Below are 12,965 nucleotides of genomic sequence, written 5' to 3'. Positions count from 1 at the left end.
AAAAACGAGTGTAAGTTAAAAATTGGACTTCTGAGTACACATAGATCCTTAGAGATGCAATTTGTAGCTTAACCATCTCATTGTCTAAGTGCTCGATAGCTCTGTGGAGTTTGACTTGCATACCGACAAGCAAGAATGTATATGCTTCAGTTTCTTAATCCACTTAAGGGAATGACAACGTAAGTGATGCCAGTTAAGCGATGTCAGTCTCTGTCAAATTCAGTGATGGCTTTTTGCAGGGATTCTACGTATTGATGCTTGTGACAAGAAGATGCCATATCCTTGTTTCTTCAGGAAGTTAATTTGAACGCTAACATTTTATGTTGCATTAATTAAAAAAAAAAAGAAGAAAGAAGCCAGTAGATTCATAAGAAACATAAAATGCATGGTTTTTATACCATTAAGTTTTTTGTCCCTTTGGAAAAAACAGCAGTGCAGAGGCTAAACTTTGTCCTCTCTGCTGGTACAAACTCGGTTTAATTTGAACTAATACTTTAGTTGTGTGCAGTGAACTTCTTGTAATCAGTTACCTTCTTGCTTTATGCTTTTTGTTCATCAGAATGATCGTGAGCCTGGCTTGAGAGAGAGAGCAGTTGCCAGGAATTCTACATTGCACCAATGTGGCAAGATCCTTCCTAGAGTTCAAAGGAAGCTGGCCAGAGAGAGAGCCAAGCCTTACCACTTGCCTTCATCGGTCTCAAGAGAAGGTAATTCTTTAGAGGAGGGAAATACAATGGACAACTGACCACGACTTTGATCACACAAGGCTGATATTTTTTCCCCTCTTGCTTTACAGTCGCAAGACCAAAGCCGTTATCAACAGTAACAAAAGTTTTGGCCACAGCTGCTTCTGGTTTTCCTGTGTTTACTCCTTGGTCTATTCTCAGATCCAGCCTTCGCACTACACCCCTAGCAACTCCTTCTGCATCTCCAGGACGATCTCTACCTCCTCCTCTACGAGCAAAGGAGCGTAGAGTATCTTTCAGGGAAGAGAACTTGAATGCAAAATGGACTGTTGGGGTAAGCTGGCCTGTAGTTAGTGATCTTTATAGTTAAAGGCTTTACAGACTGTGATTTGATTTAGTTTTTTTCAAGTTTTCCAATACTCCTTATATTGAGAACTGGAATAGCAAATCAGAACGGCAGACTTGAATTTGGTCCAAAAAGGTTATGTTAGACCTTCTGTAACATCACCTGCCTGCAGGAACATATTCTTAACAAATACCAGCCACCTTGGTGGTTTTTACTCCAGCATCACTAGGCGCTGTGATTGTTCCAAATTGCATGTGTGCAGCTTCCCGCTATACCTTTTGAAATGGTGGTATGGCAGGAGGGTAAGGAATACAGATTGAGTCAGTTGTTTGGGTTCGTTAAGCTTTGTGAATGAAACACCTCTGAAAGCAACAAAAGTCATGAGCTGCATTTACTCTCAGTCTCTCTTTTTGCAAGGCCTGGGTTTCCTTAAGCTATGGTAAAAATAGACTGCCGATGAAGAGAGCTGTATGGCTGTCTCTTCTCTAGCCCTAAAGTTCTTGGTTTTGCTTCTTGCCTTGCACCAGCGATAGCATTTGTGTAGTTGTCAAATGAAGTCTGTCCACCTGGAAGTTGCCCCCTTCTGCTCCTCCTTTTGTTCTGTCAGGTGGCTTCCCTGATTCAGCTCGTCATGCAGTTGCCAAAATAATGTTCCAAAGCTAGTATCTACCTGGAGGAGCTTTCCGTACCTGTACTAACAAATTGTCTTAACCTGTTTTTATCGTACCTGTTATTGCCTGTTATAAAGAGCTACTCAACTGTAAGAAGAGGCTCTCTCTCCTGTAGGAAGTTCTTAGTAATAGTGCAGTGTGGCCGGATTAATTTACTTGTTCCACGCCACAGGCATAGTGAACGCTAAAATATGTTAGTAGTGCATACAAGCTGAAAAGGCAAGCATAAAAAAAGAGAAATCTTGGAGTTATGATTTTAGGTATGCAAAGCTCCCTCTTCTTGAAAACACAGTAGTGAACCCAATGAACAGCCTTGAGATGACAGGGTAAGCAAGCACTTACAAAGCCCACTTCATCTTAATTCTCCAAGGTTGTGGAAACTCAATAAGCAGTCAACAGTGGGATTGGTTTTTACACTCTGCTTTAAAAGCTAAGATAGTGCTAGCATGAGAACTAATTTTGTAGCGCCTTGCTTAAGGCGACACTTGCAAAACTGACAAATATCGGTATATATTTGTTCTTTTTTTTTGTCTTGCTTTGACAAAAAGCATATGTGTGATCTTGATTGTGAACTTTCTTTTTAAAAAATAAAGGTAACGGAAGATAACAAAGCACCATCTGGAGTTTCATCTGAGCATCATCACGGAGTGGTGGAGGATGCTTGGTCGGAAAGTAGAGATAAACCAGCTCTGTTTCCTCTGAGCAATCCCGAGGAAGGTGGTGCTGAAGTGGAAGAGTCTCGAGCCGGTTTGGAGAAAACGGATGTCAGCAAAGAAAACAGTAACTTCTCTGCCAGGTCAGACCAAGCTGCTTTGGAGTATCATGATGCAAAATCACCTGGCGATTTTGAAGATGAAGTCATCTTTATAGCTGCTAATCCAGCTAATTCTTCCGCTGAAGAAACTGCCGATTTTGAAGAACTGGAGAAGGAGGAAGACAGTGAAATAGTTGAAGAGAAACCCTTCCCGATGGGACAACCAGATTCATCAGAACTGAGAAAAGCAGCTGGTGTGTTTCCTGCTATGATAACCTAAGCTTCTGCATTTTTCAAATGTCTTCAAAAGGCTAAATTACTGACGGGTGCAACAGTCCATGATGAGCATTCACAAATGTCCGAGGCACTTCCTTGTCCTAGGCTTTTAAAATTGCCACTGTGTTTTGAGCCCTTTTTTAGGTCTCGTGGACATTCTGCATGTATACTGCTTTTGGCTGGCATTTCTTGTGTGTAATTGCAGCGGAGAGGCAGCAGCGACTTGTGGGAGTTTTGAGAGGGGTACAAGCTGAAAACTTAGGCTTCTGGTTCTGTTTTAGGGGGACTTCTGTAGGCTGCAGGTTTTTTTACAGCACGTTTAGCCTATGGCGTGCTTTGACTAGATAGGTAATTTTTTGTTGTTTTGTTTTTTTACCCCCCTCGTTAGTGCTCAGTTAAGTAGTTTTCTTTGGGAAGTGAGTCTGCTTGTGTATCTGCTTCTCATTACAGCCATGTTTGCTCCTTTTGCTGGCTCAACAGCTTCTGCAGCCTTTTCCAAACCTATTTCAGCTGGTCTTTGGTAATTCAGCTCAATTCAACTCATTCAAGCCAGTGCAGCTGCTGAAGATGTGTTCATATGAGCAGGTCTGCTGGCAGATTAGAAGAGATGTAGCTCACTAGGTGGTGAGCAGTGATGAAGAGCTGGGAATGACAGTGGTGCAGGAACAGGGAGAAGATGTGTAAACACAGCTACAGTCAGGATTGGACAAACAGAGCTCAGTCCGCTCAGCTCCTTAGAACAAAAGTTTGCTATTCCTGGGAGAGGTATGCAAGTGTCGGGAGTTCTGCGTCCGAGGTCTCGAAACAGTTTGTAGCGGGGAGCGTGTACTCCGGTATCAGTGCATCATATGCAGCCTGATTCAGTCCTAAGCCTGAGATGATTCCGGAGGATCCTGGAGAGTGACTGCTGCTCCTGAAGCTCCTCAGCTCCTTTTCTTTTTCAATAAGAGCAGTGCCCAGACAGGGACTCCGTGTACATGGGTAAAAGGGGTTCTCCAGGTCTGAGTGTTTCTAGTAAGATAGGTCAAAACATTTGCCTGTCTGCTTTTAGCTGCCCTGTGTTTGGACAAGAAATCAAGGGTGCTTTTCCTTAAAAACAATGATAAGGTCCTAATCATTAAAGAATAACCTTATGAAGAAAGTTTGTCATTGCCGGACTATGGTACAAACAGTTCTGTACAATTTCAGTCCTCTGGAAGCGTTAGGGGGCAGTCAGTATAGCTCTTGTTTGGGCTGAGCTAGCAAAATTATCCCAGTCCTGCGTACTGTCTGCAAAGGTAATTGTTGGATCTGGAGGAAGCAAATGGCAGAAACAAAGAAGAAAAGGAGGAGGGTGTTTCTAGAATTTGGCCTGTTGAGAGAAAAACAGGCTAGCAAGCAGTTGGGTTTCAACACCACCAGTCAACCGCTAGAGAAAAGAACAGGAGACGACCTTAGATGCATTCTTGTAGAAGAGGGGAAACGAAATCAGGAAAGGAAAGAAGCATTGCTGGGATGAGTTAAATATCCAAAGAGAAATAAGAAAAACTTCTGACCCAATTTTAAGAAGGAGGGATGTTTCCTGAGGTTTTTATGTATTAGGTCAGTAACATATCAAGTTGAGTTTGTAAACAGAATGTCAATGGCCATGTTGTTTTCTTGACGGAAACTATGCATCAGACTTCTGGTTTTACTGGACAGAAGAACTCAGACCTTCTGTGCAGTTGAAGTCTTGGTAGCGTTATTTTGTTAGATCACCATCCTAGGTGAAATGCGTTACGGCTCTCTTGAAAATCATATGAGCATTTTGAAAGAAATGATGTTAAGTGCAACAGGGAAGTCACCCATCTGTCTGTTTTTGTAGGATTTGTGGAAGAATCAAATGCTGACCGTCTTACCCTTCCTGAGGATGGTAAATGGTTGTTTAAAGCTGCTGAGGCTGCTACTTCTGGGACTGCAAGTGAAGGGTAAGTTTATGAAATATAGATACACCTTTAGGTTCACACAACATGTGACTGCTGGCTTTCCTGTGTTTGAAAACTATGATTTTTGAGCTGGTATTGGTTCTCTCCTGTGTTCTTAAATACAACAGGTTTCCTGTTCCTTTCTGTCTGTGGACAGAACTAATGTGGCATGAAGAGAAGTCAAATTGACGAGCTGTCAGTTTGAGCCTTTTTTTCTCAAATCATTGCAGACCCCAAAGTAGCGGGATAAGGATTTTGTTCAGCAGGCTATATGCACCTTTTTACAGTTTGAGGGGGTTACTAAGCAGGTACTGTGAAGAGAAGCCCTGCTTTTGTCTGAATGTTATGTCGGTGCAAATTACACCTGAGATTCCTGTAACTTTAGTGGGTTTATTGTGGGGCTTGACTACTTTCTGGCAGTATTTTATACACTTAATTTCTATTTTCTGTGTGTGGTCAATTAGCACCTGTTTGTTTCTGGAAAGGGAAGCAGTTTTCTCAGCAGGTACTTTAAAAGCTGCAACTGCTTAGTGAGAGACGTTAGCGATGAAATAACCCTTAATTTCAAGTGGTAACTTAGAGTGGCACAAACTTTTGTTCAGTTGGTTCTAGACCTCGAGTATGGCAGTTGCACTCTTTCTACAGAAGACAAAGAATATATTATTCTTTAATACAACTCTGTTGTTATGTTATTATCCAGTGTGAGATAGCTGGGAAGAATGTTAAGTACTTGATTCGTTGCACAAGATGAGTCGGGAATTGAATGTCGATGTGTTGGTAAAGGAATTTCTCATTTTCCTTAGTTTTTTTCTGTTTGGAAACTGGAAGACCTTACAGTGAGAAAGTAATTTGTAAAGCTCTTCAAGGTTTGTTTTGAAGCTTTGTGATGGATTTCTCTCTTTCTGCTCATGCAGTGAAGCAAACCAGCAGGAGTCCAAAATGTCCTCTTCATCAGAAGAAAAAGCCATACCAGTTGCAACAAACCCACAGCTTTCTGAATCCCTGCAGGCAGAGGGTGAATGTACGTACAGTATGTGGGAGATGTTATGTGAGTTAAGGCAGCTGAAGGCCTCAAGTAAAACATGCAGTTTGCCATAGCGCTACAGGTGTCTCAGACTGAAGTAGTACTAGCATGTTACTGCTACCTTTCATTAAACTGTAGAGAGAAGAATACCCTCCTCAGAGAAAGTCCTTGTAGAAAATGCATAGCCAATGTTCCTGTTCTGGATAAAGGTACTGAGAAAACGGGTAGAATGTCAAATATTAGAAGGAGAGATCATTATGTATTTCGGTGTTGTACACCACTACTAATTTGTGTGCTATGGGATCTGCTGCTTGAGTTACTATTTTGAAAGATGCTGCATCCCTCAGTACTCAGGCTGTGAAGAATAACTAGCTGCCGGGTAGATGGTTCTGGTTTCTAGCGTTTGGGGAAAGCCCGATGTATGTGGCAGGATGGAGAACTGTATTCTTGGCTCCTGCTCCCTCTGTTACTTCCTGTTGCTTAAACGCATCTCATTTATAGAGCAGTTAAGTTAAAATGATATAAATCTCTTCCAGCTGTGATACGTATCCTTGACAGCGAGGAAGTGGTCAGTACTCATTCAGAAAATTGCCTTGAGGGGAAGTGTGTGGATTTACCTGAAGAACGTAACCCAGAAGCAGCTGGAGATGAAGGAAACGTTCCTTTTCCACAGGAAGAAGTAACTGTTTCTAACAATCTTCCTAAAACTGAGGAAATTAATGTAAGTAAACTATTTTCCCATTTTCTACTAAAGAGAAAACACCTTGCAAATTGAGGACAGTCCTGTCTAACTGACGATTAGAAGGCACGCAAAACCGTCTCAGTTTCTTTAGCTGGGTAACACAAGTCCAAACCTCGTTGGGTAAGGGCAGATAGGTTTTTCTCCTACGCATTTGCTGTACCGATAACACAGAATAGAACCTGTCAAGACTTGGGCCTTTGAGAGCTGTAGGAGTGCCAAAACCCGCCTAAATATTTTTTAAAATCACCATGCCTTCATTTGGTTTGCTAGACTGTAAATGTTTCTTATTTGACTTAAAAAAAGAAATAGTTTTAATGTTAAAGACAATAAGAAAAGTTGGGGAGTGCAGCTTTTCAATACCGGAGGCCGTTTACCAAATGACAAAATGGCGTGGGAACCAAACTCATTTTCAGAATGATTTGGGTGCTTAGATCCTTTGCTATTTGTTCCTTATTAACATAAAGAGAATTCCCAGTAATGAGTTAATTTCAGTGTCAAGATATTTCCAGCTGCCTAAAACTCTTTTTGTGTGCGTGTGAAAATGCGGGGGTTTTAACATCTCAACTTTGTAAAGTATGAATTTTAAAAGATTGTTCACAAGGGCTGAAAATCAGAGCCAGAGATTCCTCAGTTGTGGCAGGTTTTCCCCATTGTTCTCACTTCTGCTGGGGCCGATGAGTGATTTGGATTCATTGTGGATGTCCTCTAAGTACCACATAGAGTATGCTGTCGATTTCCTGTAGGGTTGTACTCACGGGAATTAGTAATAGTTAGAGTGAAATACAAACTGAAAGGTAGGCGTAGCACAAATAGATTGGTCTCAAGCAACAGAAGATGCTTTTTGGTGTCACAGATTTCAGATGAAGTTGAATAGGCAGTCGCTTACGTCGCTCGTCTCGGCTTTGGGGTTTAGGACAACGCTCTAGAGAAGATGATTATAGACTTGGGAATACATAAATCACTCACTTATGGGAGTAAATGGAGAATTTGTGATGGGAAGAAGGGAGCCGGTACGTGAGACGGTCACAAAGCTGCTGCAGTCATTCCTGTAGCAGTAGAGTGAAGGTTTTCCTGCTTTCGTTATGAGTGGTTCTTACTGAGTTATACGTAAACGTGTCTTTTTGGCTTGTCTACCTTCACTGAATTTAGGACAAACTACTTACTACTTTCTTGGTCGTAGATTTGTAAGCATAAAAGGAAAGTTTATGCAGACTGAGAGGGTTGTCAAACATTGGCATGTGCTGCCCAGGGAAGTGGTTGAGTCACCATCCCTGGAGATATTCAAAAAGCGAGTGGACAGGGTACTTCAGGACATGGTTTAGTGGGCATGGTTAATGGTTGGACTCGATGATCTTGAAGGTCTTTTCCAACCTAAATGATTCTACGATTCTATGATTCTATGACTAGTATTTCTCGAATTTAGCTTTGAAGCGTGGCATGTTGCTAGATGCGTGTTGCGCAACTACATGCACTTGTTCTCAAATTTGCGCTAATACCTCGCTTGCAGTCTGTGCTCCCTGCCGTGCTGTTAATGGCCGGTGGGAACCGGGCTGGAGTTACCCTGTCGTTGCACTTTGTAACGCCGGCTTACGACAGGGTAGAATTGCTGGTGGTCGTGAAACTAGTCTGGTATTTGTACTCGGTATTGCCGTCACCTTCGTACTTCGGGAGCCATCCATCGGAAACTATCAGTAATTACAGCTTTTAGCTTTTTTCCTCGGCAAGCCCGCCTATGGGGGGCATCTCCGTACTTCGGGTGCCATCGCCTGGAGACTGTTAATGATTCCACTTTTTACCTTTTCTCCTTGGGGAGCCAGCCTAGGGAGGAGAAATCTTCCCGCATCTTCCCCTTCTCTGCCAGGCTAATTCCAATAGTGTTTGAGGACTTTGAAAATTTGCATATCCTTGGGCTGCTGAAACCAGCATGGTCCTATGCGAGGTCTCCTGCATGTCGTTCAGGTCTTGTTTAGGGTTGAACAACTGTTTAAGAATACGATCAAAGATGATGCTTTAGCAACTTTTGGCAAGGCAGGAGTCAAGAAAATAAGCAGATTCTATGGAGACTCCCGCTGAGTGGCTTCCTCCTTCTGCCCTCTTTGGCTAGCCCTATAACTTAGAGGGTTGGGCAAAGGTCTTCACGCGTTGATTAAATTACCTTGGCCACCTGCGTCACTTGAAATACATAACAGAGACTACTTTTGCTCTCAGCATAAAAGCTTGAGTGTCTCATGTGGCTCTAGCAGGAGAGAATAATTGCTCAGTACGGGGAGCTACAAAGGCTGCGATGGAGGTATTTAGAATCTATGTGTTGTCTCCTGCAATCCAAGTGATTCCTTAAAGTGCGGTGTTGAGTTGTGCGATGTGATACCTGGCCAGTTTGACTAAGTGTTGCGGTGACACCTATGATGAGCGAAACTTTAAGCTTGGGGGACATCGTTGTACTTTGCCCCGTTAGATGCAGAGTCGGTCACTCTGTGTGGATTTGTAGTCAGTGCGGAAAGTACTGCAATGTGATGATTACTGCCAGCTGGGTGTACAGCTTGTATTGTAAAACTGCTCACTTTGTTCACGGGTGGTGGCAAATCGTTAGTCATGAACAGAAGTATCAGAAATGGAGCATGTGATTGCATACACGGGATACTCTGTTCTCTGTCCCTTAAACGCATAAACTTTTACCTGTAGTAGAGAGTACATGGTATGTTTCTAACTTTACATTTGGTGGTGATCGGAAAGGAAAAGCAGCATTTCAGTGTCCTCAGCTTCATCTAGCTCAGCCTGAAGTTAGTCTGTTTGGTAACTGATACTGCATTAAGAGACCTTTTTTAACTTTAGGTTCTTGAAGATGGTGCGGTTAAGGCACAAACCTCAGAAGAAGCACCTGAAACATCACCATGTAGTGAACTACATCCCTCAGGCAATCTTCAGTACAGCTATGATAGTACAGAGCAACAGTTTGCATGTCATTTGCCTGATAACAGAGATGGTGAATGTGATGCAGCTGAGGGAGATGGAGAGCTTTTTCTACCTCAGAATAATTTTACTTTAGTCTTGGAAGGAGAAGAAGGTGAAGCAGAGATGGGAGACCCTACATTAGTAGATGCTTCTAAAGCAGCTGGCACAACAACAGAGGAAAAACCTGTCAACAGTTTAGGCAATACTGAAAACCAAGAACATGTTACCAACTCGGTGTCCACTGTAACTAGTGATCAGGCATCTCAAAATATTGCAGAGTCGCTCCCGTATGTGCCTGAACCCATTAAGGCAGCTACTGCTGAGAACTTACCGGATGCAATCAAAGACACAAGAAGTAAAGAATTTACATCTGAAGTTGCAGAACAATCTATTCATGAAACCATAGGTAAAAAGGTAACTGGATTCCAGAAGGCAAAAGCTCCCTTAAGAACTGTGCCGGAAGGAGTGGAAGACGAAACCAGCGTACGTCAAGTAGAGTACGGCATCGCTCCTGGAACACGTGCAAGGGGACAGCTGAGTAGAAGGCTAAGTACTCCATCGGCAGGCACTCAGCAGCTACTGAAGACAGGCAAACCAGGTCTGTTTGCACTGTCTCCTAGGAGAAGTAGCAGGCGAACAAAAGAAGCACCTGAGACTTCTAGTCTTCAAACGGAAGAAAATGCTCAAGAGGAGCAAACGCTTGTGATGCCTGTTACTCCTAGGAGAGGCAGGAAGCCTAAACCAAGTACTGCCGGAAAAGTAGAAAGCAGCCTTTCTGATGGACAAACATTGTCCCTCCCTACACAGTCCGTAGCCGCTACTCCAAGAAGAAGATTAAGGAGAGCGAAGGAAGCTGCAGCTGAACTCTTGGGAGAGGCTAATGAGGAAACTTCTCTTGCTGAAGGTAGCGTTATCGCTTCTGCTACTTCCCAAAGGACTAGAGGAGGGAAAAGTTCAGCAGGAGGTCAAGAAACTGGCCAGACTGACACGGGTCATAAGATAAAAACGTCAGTCAGTCCCAGCAGAAGTGCAAGAAAACTGAAAAGCGTTAATTTACAATTTATGGAAAATATTGTCAAGGATCAAGAGGTGCAGCCTAGTGCCCAACTCCTTTTACCGGTGGCAACTCAAAGAGGCAGAAGAAGAAAGACGAGTTCATCAGAAGTTTCAGAAAATTCTGACCTTGATCTGTCTAAATCATCGCTTCCTCAAACAGAATTCAAACTTCCCGTCACTCCGAGGAGAAGTGCTAGGAAGCAGGCACAAAATCTCCTGGCAGACACAGAATCTCTCTCTGCTCAGGAAGACATGTGTGCAGGTGGGAAAGTGGGAATCCTCGATACTCCTAAGAGAAGAATAAGAGGAGTCCCACATGCTAAACTAGAAAAAACGGATGCTCCTGAGCAAAGAGCTGCCCAGCCAAACGAGGAATCAAGCACACCCAGGACTACAGTAGGAACAGGGCATCGGGGCAGAAAGAGACAGTCAGTATTGGAGGAGAGCACAGGGGAGAAGGCCTTCCCCCAAGGAGCTGGTGACAGTCCTTTGCTGCCTGAAGACAGAAACCCATCAGGACATGCTTTAACAGATCGTTTTACAAGAGCCAGATCCCGCAAAACTTCTATGCATCAGAAACTGTCTCTTGAGGAAAAAGAGTCCTTCCTTTTCTCTCCTCCTCTCACAAAGCTGACAAAGAAATGTAAAGGTAGGTGCACTATGTTTATATGCAAAATAGGGCATATTGCTGTTTTGTAAACCACAGAAAACAGCTTGTGAGGATGGCTTTAAGTATGGTAAGAGTATAACCATAGGAAATAAAAAATTGGGAAAGAGGCATTTCATCTTTTTTCTGAACTCTGTATGACTGCCTGGCTAGCTGTGGTGGAGACAGGAGAGGAGGCTGATCTGAGTACACTGAAATGAAATTTAAGCTTAATTTTTTGTCATGAGCTGAATGTCTATCTGTTTTGAAAACTGGAGGACATATCTTAATATGTGGTTGTCATCACTTCCCCCCAGTGGAGAAATAAAGGAGACATGCTTTCAAATTCTGTTAATGTTTTAACTTAACATGAGCTGCAACTTGCAACAAACTATACAGCTGTTTAGTTATAGGATTGTTTTTCATGGGCATATACTTTGTTAGTGAAGTTACTGCTCATGGGGTTCTTTGTATTGGAGTACATGATAAAAAAATATTTTTTGAGATGAGTAAGGACTGTCGATGCCTCTTGAGCATAGTATCTTTCATTATGTAAGGGCAGGTAAAATGGCTACACTGGCTTATTTTTGTTTCACTATATAATGTAAAAGAATGGATCTCAAGAGGCAGTTACTAGGCGAAGAATACCTGCACATTTTTTATAAACCCAATTGGACCTTTTATGTCAGGAATCTATTGTGCTTTTGATTATTAGCTGTAATTTAATGTCACCGTCGTTTATGTATAACGTACATGAATGTTAAGAATGCCTTGTCATTTTAGCTGGAAAAGAAGACCATCCTGTGCAGCTTAAGGATATAGACCCGGACTTGTCTTCTCAATTTGTCTTTTCACCCCCTCTGTTGAGGTCGAGGAGAAAAAATAAATCTAGGATTTCCCAAATTGTGAAAGAAGCAGTAAGTAAAAACTCTAGTTGTTTCATGTTCAGAAGAATAAGAGGAGTCCCACATGCTAAACCAGAAAAAACGGATGCTCCTGAGCAAAGAGCTGCCCAGCCAAACGAGGAATCAAGCACACCCAGGACTACAGCAGGAACAGGGCGTCGGGGCAGAAAGAGACGATTAGCACTGGAGGAGAGCACAGAGGAGGAGGCCTTCCCCCAAGGACCTGGTGGCAGTCCTATGATGCTTGAAGAGTGAAACCCATCAAAATGTGCTGCAATATTAAGATCTGTAATGGATCGTATTACAAGAACATGCCTAGTGTGTCAATAAAGCCGCAGATAACTCTCAGGGTTGTCAGTGCAATCCATTTATTTGCTGGAGTTTCATCGGTTCCCATGTAACTAATCCGAAATAGCCTAGGTGTTGATTTCTGGTGGGGATCTGGCCTGTTGAGAGAAAAGCTCTGCAGAACTCCTGGGCTCGCGCTAACAAGCAGCCCTGCAGCGAGCAAGCTCACAGGGCGCGGCACAAGCGCGGGGCAGTCTGCGGCACCTCCCCGACCCCGCGTGAGGGAAGGCCGCAGCGCGGCGGTGGCAGAGACGTGACCCCAGAGGGTCACCGTGGCCCGAATCCTGCTGTCCTCGCTGTGTGTGCCCCCGGCCAGGCGGAGGGGTGCTGGGTGACCGTGGTGCTGCTGCTGACGGGCGGCTGAACCACCTCAGAGCAGCCGGGCCGGGGGAGGCGACTGCTCGCGGCTCTGCTCCGGACAACGGGCCTTGCTCCTATCATCGCTCGCTCCCCCAACGTTTCCCCTCAGGAGACGGACACCAGAACTACCGTTTTTGCTGAAGTCCCCTGTCGACAGAGCTGGAGAGGGGTCTGCAGAGCCGCTTACGCAGGACGAGCCCGGGCTGGGGCTGGTTGAGGAGGAGGGGGCTCCGGCTGGCCCGGACGTGCGTGACCC

General features: G+C 43.8%; 1 pseudogene; it reads left to right on the top strand.

Annotated features, from left to right (window-relative positions):
* The window catches only part of LOC142038052 (protein ELYS-like), a 46,724-nt pseudogene extending 34,336 nt beyond the window's left edge, over nucleotides 1–12,388 (top strand).
* The last annotated feature ends 577 nt before the right edge of the window (nucleotides 12,389–12,965 follow it).

This window comes from Buteo buteo, chromosome 12 (genome assembly GCF_964188355.1).
Source record: "Buteo buteo chromosome 12, bButBut1.hap1.1, whole genome shotgun sequence".
NCBI classification, from domain to species: domain Eukaryota; kingdom Metazoa; phylum Chordata; class Aves; order Accipitriformes; family Accipitridae; genus Buteo; species Buteo buteo.
This window is presented reverse-complemented; position numbering and strand designations above follow the sequence as displayed.